Source organism: Hippocampus bargibanti, linkage group LG03, assembly GCF_051943395.1.
Source record: "Hippocampus bargibanti isolate YZ-2025 linkage group LG03, ASM5194339v1, whole genome shotgun sequence".
Taxonomy (NCBI): domain Eukaryota; kingdom Metazoa; phylum Chordata; class Actinopteri; order Syngnathiformes; family Syngnathidae; genus Hippocampus; species Hippocampus bargibanti.
Window position 1 is genome coordinate 1 of NC_142736.1, and position 10834 is coordinate 10834.

The 10834-nt window shown below is 43.3% G+C and overlaps 1 long non-coding RNA gene across 1 annotated transcript; it reads right to left on the reverse strand.

Annotated features, from left to right (window-relative positions):
• Positions 1-3066: 3066 nt before the first annotated feature.
• On the reverse strand, positions 3067-4526 carry LOC148899882 (uncharacterized). Its single transcript, XR_016114588.1, has 5 exons — positions 4439-4526; positions 3649-3699; positions 3422-3530; positions 3264-3338; positions 3067-3188 (listed from the first exon to the last, which is right to left on the reverse strand). It is a non-coding gene; the product is annotated as an uncharacterized LOC148899882 (long non-coding RNA).
• Between the last annotated feature and the right edge of the window lie 6308 nt (positions 4527-10834).

Sequence of the window (10834 nt, forward strand, 5' to 3'; positions counted from 1 at the left end):
CCAAACCCAAACCCAAACCCCGAACCCAACCCCAACCCCTAACCCCAACCCCAACCCCTAACCCCAACCCCTAACCCCAACCCCAACCCCAACCCAAACCCTAACCCTACCCCCAACCCCAAACCCCCAACCCCTAAACCCAACCCTAACCCCCAACTTTAAAACCTAACCCCAACCCTACCCCCAACCCCAAACCAAACCCCAAACCAAACCCCAACCCCCTTAAACCCTAACCCCCAAAACCCCCCCCCCCCGGGAAAAAAGAGAGAGCGAGAGAAAAAAAAAGAGAGGGGGGGGAAGAGAGAGAGAGGGAAAAAAAAGAGGGAAAAAAAGGAGGGAGGGGGGGAAAGAAAAAAGAGAGAGGGGAAAAAAAGAGAGGGGGAGGGAGAAGAGAGAGAGGGGGAAGAGAGAGAGGGGGGCAAAAAAAGGGGGTCAAAAAAAGAGGACAAAAAAAAAAAGAGGGCAAAAAAGAGACAGAGACAAAGAGAGGGAAAAAAAGAGACAGAAAGACAAAGAGAGGGGAAAAAGACAGACAGAGTGAAAAAGACCAATTAAAAAAAATAAAATAAAAAGAACAGACATGGAAAAAAACGAAGTGAAAAAGAACCGACGTGAAAAAAGACGTAAAAAACGATGTCTTAAAAAAAAAGACGCCTGAAAACTAAACTCCTAAGCCTGGAAAAAAATAAAATTAAAAAAAAAAGCGACACCTGAAAAAAAAAAAAAATATCCCTAAGCCACCACACCTAAGCGTAAACTCCAATTGCCTCGGACCTAAGACAAATCCCCCCCCCCCCCACAAAAAAATATAATAAAATAATAAAAGCCATGGACACAGATAAAGCTTTATTGTGACAAGTCTTTATTCAGTTGGAGCAGCATTGAAAAATAGACAGGAAATGGATGGTAGGAGGGAAAACATTTATTAGCCACCATTGAGGGGGAGGGAGGGCAGTATGTGGAGGAGTTTAGACTGAAATGATAGAGATTAGGGTTTAGGCCCTGAATAAGTGCAAAACAGCAAGGGCAGCCCAAACTGTTGAGGATAATCTTAGGCTATTGTATAAAGTTTGAGAGAAAAGTGGGTAAGGATGATCCTATATTTAAGCTAGGGTGATTTGGTTCAGCATTTTCGTTAAGAATGAAAGTACTAGCAGCTTCCATTGGTTACGGATTGAGCGCTTGGTTGGAAGTTTTTTTTAGCACATTAGGGTTTAATGTTCCAAACTTGCTTAGGTTTTGTGAAATTATCGTGGTTATAAAAAGTCCTGCCTTATTTCCAGTTATCCAAGGTGCAACACAACAGAATCAATTGATCAGGATCGTAATGGAGAGCTGGCTGATGAGCTGATCGTTTGATTTAGGTGTATTAAACCTTGAATAGATGCAAACCGGGAAGGACACTTTGACGTCAAGGGCCCAAGTATTTATTAGATCTGGAATTCATCTGTTGAAGCTAATCTTTAAATTGTTATGATATTATCGTCATTTTCACAAGTGGGTAAGGTTTATAATTATAATAAATTTTATTTAAGCGCTTTTCAAAACCCTCAAGGACACTAGTCATAGGATTTTTTTGCGGGTGAGCAGCGGCAGACACACACACACACACGCCAGCGTTCACTCAACCTGGAATTAATAAAGTAAAATTCCAGAGATTTAAAGTGAGGTCATTTGAGGTTTTCAGAGTTTGATAATTTGAGGATACGTATTTTGAGGTTAAGTGCGAGTAGACGGTTTTATTTTGGAGTTTCTTTAGTTTGGGACATTACGGTTTAGTGTTCAAAATTTGGTTAGTTTTGTCAAGTCCTCCCTGATTTCCAGTTGTCCAAGGTGCAACACAACAGAATCAAATGATCAGGATCGTAATTGAGAGCTGGCTGATGAGCTGATCATTTGATTTATGTGTATTAAACCTTGAATAGATGCAAACCGGGAAGGACACTTGGACGTCAAGGGCCCAAGTATTTATTAGATCTGGAATTTAGCAGTTAAAGCTAATCTTTAAATTGTTATGATATTATCGTCATTTGCACAAGTGGGTAAGGTTTGTAATTATAATAAAATTTATTTAAGCGCTTTTCAAAACCCTTAAGGACACTAGTCACAGGATTTTTTTTTGCGGGTGACCAGCGGCAGCCACACACACACACACACACGCCAGCGTTCACTCAACCTGGAATTAACAAAATAAAACTCCAGACATTTAAAGTGAGGTCATTTGAGGTTTTCAGAGTTTGATAATTTGAGGATACGCATTTTGAGGTTAAGTGTGAGTAGACGGTTGTATTTTGGATATTGTTTAGTTTGGGACATTCGGGTTTAGTGTTCCAAATTTGGTTAGTTTTGTCAAGTCCTCCCCGATTTCCAGTTGTCCAAGGTGCAACACAACAGACTCAAACGATCAGGATCGTAATTGAGAGCTGATAATTTGATTTAGGTGTATTAAACCTTGAACAGATGCAAAACAGCAAAGACACTTGGACGTTGAGGGCCCAAGTATTTATTATTTTATTTATTCTTTAATTTTTACGAGACGTGGGTAAGGTTTAGAGTGAGTTGGAGGTGAGTTGGGAAGTTTATGTTTGACAATTTGTAAGGGTATTTAAGTGTATTAGACCTGAATAACAGGAAAACAGAAAGGCCAGCTAGACATACAGGGCTGACTATGTTTGGAATTTATGTATTGTGGCTAATCTTTGGCTTTTCTCTAAAAAAGTTTAGACAATAGCCTGACTGGGGCACTTTACTCCCAGAGCACGGCATGCCGAGGTTTTTGATTAGAGGTTATGTGGAGGGTTTAGGGATTATGGAGTCAAAGCAGGATTGCAATTAATTTAACAGTTAGCAAGGTTTGGGTCAGGTACTAGTGTTATGGTTTAGCTATGGGAGGTACTATGGAGATATTGGTGTTAAATGATTTGAAGGGGAGATGAGATGGATCAGAATTTAGGGGTTGGTGGTGGCGATGAAGCAGCAACCTGGGCAAAGACCAAAGAATATCTCTATGCAGACATTGCAACACTTAAACACAAGTATAAAGTTTTTGAGGCCATGCCCCAACTTACATACACGTGGAAGAGCTGCGCACTGCTTAGATTTCCAAACAAAGCCAAGCACGTCCACTCTGTCACCAGCGTGCATCTTGTTGATCATTCCATCAGTCACGGTGAAGCTGCCCATCAGCGCTGGGGGTGGCATAAAAAGACGTGTTCATGATGATTGAATGCATAATGAATTATTTATTCTTGGGTTATACTGACCTGCGCTGATGAGCTCACCTCACCCCAGCAATGGGTCAAATATGCCATATGCCTGCAGCCAGCATTAACACAATCCTGGACAACCAAGAAAACAGACAGGGCGGCGGTCATTGAGGACCAGGTTTGGACATTCGGTGGATTCTGGGGTTCGCGATTACGAGTTAGTTGGCATGACTCATGCATCGGGAAGAACTGCACACCGCCAACCACGTCCACTTTCTGTCGCCGGCGGGCATCTTGTTCAGGATTCCGTCAGTCTCGATGAAGCTGCCCCATTTGACCACCGGCGGTGGGGGAGGGATAAACAGACTTGTTCATGATGATTGAATGCACTACGAGGTTAACATTGTAGATATTTATTTTGATTTCGAGGGGTTATACAGACCTGTGCCGAATGTAGGTAGGTCATCTCAGCAGGAGTGGTGCTCAGCTCTTTCTGATGAATGCGAGTAGAGCTCAAGACCGACGTACATGAAACTGACAAATCCATCTGTGTTCTTAATTTGCGTACCACAGCAACCTAGCTGCCTAACAGTCAAACTAGTTAACCGGCTGCCTAATCAAACTCCATCATGATTTTATTGTTTTATGTATTGTTTTTATTTTAAAGTGTCCTTGGGTGTTCAGAAAGGCGCTTGTAAATTAAATGTATTATTATAAACCTCCTGTATAATGCCTGAATTCTACATTAAACCCAAAGCACACCCCAAGTCGAATCCACGATCCATAAAAACAGGGGTGTCCCAACTTGGCACCCGACCGCTGTCCTTCCATAGTCCAACTTCCCTGGGTGGGACACACCAGATTCAAACAATCAGCTCATCAGCCAGCATTTGAACGATCCTGATTGTTTGAAAGAGATGCGCTCATCCGGGGACAGCAAGAAAACAGACAGAACAGTGGCCATTGAGGGGCAAGCTTCGACACTCCCTGGTTTCTGGGTTTCCCGGATTACGAGATAGGTCGCCTTACTACCCATCTATTTAAAACTGCATTTTCTGTCTGGCTCTCTTGTTAACATTTATAATTGTATTTTATGCATTATATTTATGAATGCATTATTTATTTATTTATTAGAGTACCTATGCTTGACTGTGACTGTAAAGTGTCCTTGAGAGCTTTGAAAGGTGCTTAAAATAAAATATATTAGTCATTCATCAGGAAGAGCTGCGCACCGCCAACCACGTCCACTTTGTCACCGGCGAGCATCTTTTTCAGCATTCCGTCAGTATCGATGAAGCTGCCCATCTGAACACCGGCGCTGGGGGAGGCATAAACAGACGGATTCATGATAATTGAACGCACAATGAATTATACTGACCTGCACTGAATATTGGAAACTCCCCTCCCTCCAGCAATGGGTCAAACACACTGTATGCCTGCAGCCAGCATTAACGTCTCCTGGAACATCAAGAAAAACAGGACGGCCGTCATTGAGGATCAGGTTTGGACATTCCCTGGTTTCAGGGGTTTGCAGATTAAGCGTTCGGTGGCGTTACTCATTCATCAGGAAGGGCTCCACACCGCCAACCACGTCCACTTTCTGTCGCCGGTGGGCATATTGTTTAGCATTCCGTCGGTCTTGATGAAGCTGCCCATCTGACCACCGGCACTGGGGGAGGCATAAACGTCAGTCATGTCAACATTGATTTAATAAACTACGGGGGTTAACATTGTAGATATTTATTTTGATTTCTAGGGGTTATACAGACCTGTGCCGAATGTAGGAGTGGTGCTCAGCTCTTTCTGATGAATGCAAGTAGCGCTCAAGACCTCTACGTACATGAAATTGACAGATCCATCTGTGTTCTTAATTTCCATGCTGCGTACCACAGCAACCTAGCTGCCTAACAGTCAAACCGGTTAACCGGCTGTCTAATCAAACCTCGGACCGCTTAACTTTACCCAATCATGATTTTATTGTAAAGTGTCCTTGGGTGTTCAGAAAGGCGCTTGTAAATTAAATGTATTATTATAAACCTCCTGAATAATGCCTGAATTCTACATTAAACCCAAAGCACACCCCAACTCGAATCCACGATCCATAAAAACAGGGGTGTCCCAACTTGGCACCCGACCGCTGTCCTTCCATAGTCCAACTTCCCTGGGTGGGACACACCAGATTCAAACAATCAGCTCATCAGCCAGCATTTGAACGATCCTGATTGTTTGAATGAGATGTGTTCATCCTGGGACAGCAAGAAAACAGACAGGACAGTGGCCATCGAGGGGCAAGATTTGAGATTCCCTGGTTTCTGGGGTTCGCGGAGATACGAGATAGGTGGCCTTACTACCCACCTATTTAAAATTGCATTTTCTGTGTCGCTCTCTTATTACCATGCATAATTGTAATTTATTTAATTAATTTATTTGTTTATTTTATTTATGTATGCATTTGTTTTTTATTTACTTATTTTAGTACCCATGCTTGTCTGTGACTGTAAAGTGTCCTTGAGAGCTTTGAAAGGCGCTTAAAATAAAATGTATGACTACTCATTCATCAGGAAGAGCTGCACACCGCCAACCACATCCACTTTGTCGCCAGCGGGCATCTTGTTCAGCATTCCGTCAGTATCGATGAAGCTGCCCATCTCAACACCGGCGCTGGGGGAGGCATAAACAGATGTATTTATGATGATTGAATGCACAATGAATTATTTATTCTTGGGTTATACAGACCAGCGTTGAATATTAGGAACTCGCCTCACCCCAGCAATGATGAAATGTATCTGATAGGGTGCAGCAAGCCCAATGAGCCGATGCCGAATGGGAGAATGGTGTGCCGGGAGTCATTTTAACTGCCACTGATTGAACCGACCTCCACCTGTGCAGCTGCAGGCGGGGCCGACGGCATCACCCATTACACAAATTGCACACACGTTTTTTCCTTTGCTCACATAATCACAATGGCTGAATCATTTGACAATACAAGATTAGTTAATTTAAAGAGCCATCTGTTGAAAAAACCCTCACCATAAAATGCTATCGACAGTACTGGTGTCAGGGTGTGCCAGGTGGTGATGGCGGCGGATCCACCCCCAAAAAAAGCAGGCCAGAGGGAGCAGCAGGGTGTATTTGACAAATTGGACTCAAATAAAGTCAGCAGGAACAAATCCTCAAAGTCATCTGAAAAGAAGAGCACAAATTGTCAAAGAAACCCATGAGTTCAAATCTGCGTACAAGATGAACCGTACCTGACAGGGTGACGCAAGCCCAATTAGCCAACGCTGAATGGTGTGCCGGGAGTCCTTTTAACTGCCACTGATTGAAACGACCTCCACCTGTGCAGCTGCAGGCGGGGCCGTCGGCGTCACCCATTGGCCAACCACAACGTGAAAACTGGCCGTATACTGAGAACTCATCTTAATTTGACTGCAATGTAATGTTTTCTTCATTCTAAAAGCAGTTTAATGATGAATCTAATAATAAAGAACCATGGCCTTTTTATTTAGGTTCAAGAGCCTTAAATCAGAAATTTGGACCTAAATATTCAGGATTGAGCATACTATAATAGCAACAATGCATCATAAGTTTTAAATATTCAAAATAACACCAAGGGGGACGAAAATGTTTTGGAAAAACTGCCGTCGCTGCCAAAATTACTTTAAATAATAATTTCAATCAAATGTAATTGAAATTGGGCTTCAATGTTAAATGCACCTAAAAAAATGAAATGTCAAAACTAAGCATCATTTTATTAAGGATTAACACAAGGTTCAATATTAAAATAAGGCAATTAGCAGGTGGCAAACAAATTGTTCAATGCCTTTGATGTGGCTGCTGTGGGCCCACTCGGCCTTGTTTGGTGAGCCCGTGAAGCGCAGAAATCCACAGCGAACAAGCAAAAAGCATTGAAAAAGAAAACTGGGGCATCGTTCAAGGACAGGCCAGCCAATAGGAAATGTCGTTGCTTTGATACTATCATCCATTATCAAGTTGATGACGGACAACGACCAATGTAATCATTTTGTGGGCTCCGCCATGGTCATGCATTGGCCGGCAGGTGCGAGTACACTCAGGCTTGGGTTTGATGAGCACACCGAATCACACCAGAACATGGGGCGCTTAGCGCAGATATTTATTCGAACAAAATCGAATTTGTTCAGCGTATCCGTGTTGACATCACATGACAGGAAGAACGTGGGAGCCCGCGTCAAAGAAATCGACGGTGCAGTAGCGAAAACGCATTTCAAGACAAAAAGGGATAAACACGTGAAAGGTAGACGTCATCTGAAAATACACAGCGAACACGCGCCGCCGTTGATGACGGCGCCAAAAAAAAAATGACGTTCGACAGGCCGGCCAATCTGAGCATGTTCAGAGGACTTCGCATGGGCCCTGCTTTTTGATGACAGGTTGCTACTACGCGGCGTGTCCACTGGAGGGCAACAAATGCGGGAGGGACGTCAGAGAATGACGCTTTTGTATTTTTCGGGACTGAGACTTCATGGCGTTTTGAACGTCATGGCCTTATAATAATAATACGTTTGAACTCAAGGCACTTTTAAAAACTCTCAAGGACACTTTAGTCACGGGCTTTTATTGAGCGGATGAGCAACAGCAGCCATTCGCGCCAGCGTTCACTCTACCCGGAAGTAACACAGCAGCAAAGTTACGAAAGAGGAAAGGAAAGGAAACAAAAAAAACAAAATAATAACAAATAATATGACAACACAAACACACAGAGAGATTCACCGACAAGTGTTTTTGCCTCCGAGGCGCGTCTCATCTTGATGCCGTTATCACGGATGACATTGAATGTTTCCATAGATATCGTGCTCGTGGATAGCAGTGGCAATGAAAACGAACACATTCCGTCCTCGAGAAGAAAAAAAACGAAGATGGTTTTGGAACAACTTGTCATGACTCATTTAAACTACCAGTAAGACTTTTTTATTGAAATTGTAATTTTTGATTGAGCGTAGTTTAAGCCATATATATAGTGATATCATGAGAGGCTGGCTCTCTGTGGGACAGGACAAGAAGTGCAATGGACGACAGGTTTGGATACAAACAAAGGTTTTAATCAAAGGTTTCAGGGGGGATTCACAAGCAACAAAGGTTTGAATAGTGTCTCTTCCAATACTTAAATCAAAATAAAGTCTCTTCTGAGGTAAAACTGAAGACGGAGTTCTTTTCCAAGAGTCTCTAGGCCTCACCCCTCTTGACGTCCTCCTCATGTAGCCTTAGCAAGGTCCAAATCCAGTGTCCTGTCGTGTGGTCCCAACTGGCAATGAGTTCCACGCAGCAATCAACATCTTCACAGAGCACAGCAATCGACCTTGTCTTTCCCCAAGCTCCACACTCAGGGGCTCTCTGCCTTAAGAGCCTTGCCTGCCAATCCCGCCCTGATCAGCTGCAGGTGTGTGGTTTTAATTGCTGCCTTCCACCATATGGGGCCAAGACTCTCTCTGGGTGAAGCCATCTTAGGGGGATGTATTTGCCCTCCAGGACACAGCGTCTCGTGACATCACTATATATATATACAAGAAACAAAACTAAAATGGATCAATATGATTCGATTTGTTGATGGCGTGGTCTGTTCAAAGTTGACAGAAATATTGTTTTAGGTGTTGGCCTTGCTGGTCTGTGATGAAAAGATTTAGGTTACAATTAAAATTAATAAAGTTCAAGATATTGAAGCCTGATTTTTTTTTCTTCAGTTTTTGTCACGGTTTGCAAGGGTGTATTTGACATATTATAATAAAATCAAGTCAAACAAAAATCAAACATCATCTGAACAGAAGTAGTTCAAAGTATCAAAGAAATCTAGGAGTACAAATCTACCAAGATGAAACAAACCTGACAGGGTGAAGCAAGCACAATGAGCCAACACCGAATGGTTATGCCGGCAGTCCTTTTAACTGCCACTGATTGGAACGACCAACACCTGTGCAGGTGCAGACGGGGACGACAGCGCCACCCGTTGCTCGCCAACCAGAATGTGACAGTTTTTCTTTATTATTTTCTTAAACCTGTTCCGATTTCAGTAAGCAAAAATTCAATCCCAATATATTAGGATGGTTAATACAGTAGTTCACTGGATCTTAAAGATAACACAAACAATTTTAAAAATGTAGTCTAGCCCTCGACAATGTTTTTTAATTTTTTTATTTTGGCCCTCTGAATTTGAGTTTGACACATCTGATGTATAGTAAGGCGTTTTCAGCCTGAATAAAACAACCGTGTATAGGAAGGCGTTTTGGTTCACTTCTGGTCTGTGTACGACGGCGCGTTGTGCTGCCGCTGATCTCCGGCAAACCTTCGATTTTCTGCCACCAGCGGATTACATCGATCTCATCCCGTTACATTTTTTGAGCCTTCAATCCATCTTCTCTACCGTTTTGATTGCTATTAGCGATCACTTGCCTGCTATTAACAATCATTTGCAACATCCTACCTGTTGGCTCCAACTGCCCGTTGTCGGCTCCAAGCAATTCTTCCACCAGTTGAACGATGGCCCCACTTTCCTACGACAGAGCTGCTCCACTCTCGCTGGATGAGCCCTCCACCGACGTCTATTCACCACCACCCCCGAAGGACGGCTCAAATATTCAGCGGCCAAGCTCCTTGCTATCCGCTCAAAATGGACATGCTCCCTCTGCCAAATCTCCACTTCGCTGACATCGCTCGTCGTCCTCCGCAGAAATACATCCACTGTGGGTCTCATCGGATGTTCCCCGTCGATGACTCGAGGGACTTCACCTCGCTTCGATCATCCCGACGCTGGATTCGCAGAAATAACCGCCGATCTGTGGATCACAGCATATTAGCCAGCCTTGCTAGGTACGAAAACACTACCACAAAGGACTCCATCGCTGTCATATTTGGCCTCAGTTTCTCACTATTGACAATTCGACCGTTTCTCCCTCCCATCAGGTCAAAAGCGTAGGTGTCATTCTTGACAGCACACTATCTTTCCACTCCCATGTAAATAACTTAACCCGATCTGCGTACTTCCACCTACGCAATATCAATCGTCCTTGCCAGTCTCTCACTCCACACCCCCCTGCGATCCTCGTTTATAGTCTTGTCACCTACCGGATTGATTATTGCAATTCACTTGTCTTTGGTGTCCCTCAGAAACTACTCCACAAACTTCAACTCGTCCAGAATTCTTCAGCCCGGATCATCACCAGAACCTCATACTTTTACCACATCACGCCCGTCCTCCAAGAGCTCCACTGGAGAACACAGCTGTTCTGCATATATATATATATATATATATATATATATATATATATATATATATATATATATATATATATATATATATATATATATATATACTCATCTCACCCAGCATGGGTGGTGTCTGTCCCCCATTTTTTTTTTAGCTCGGGTCCTTTACCAGAGGCCAGGAAGCTTGAGGGTTCTGCGCAGTATCCGTGCTGTTCCTAGCAGTGCGCTTTTCTGGACCAAGATATCTGATGTTATTCCCGGGATCTGTTGCAACCACTCGTCTAGTTTGGCGGTCACTGCCCCGAGTGCTCCGACCACCACAGGCATGACTGTCACCTTTACCTTCAAGGCTTTCTCCAGCTCCTCTCTGAGCCCTTGGTATTTCTCGA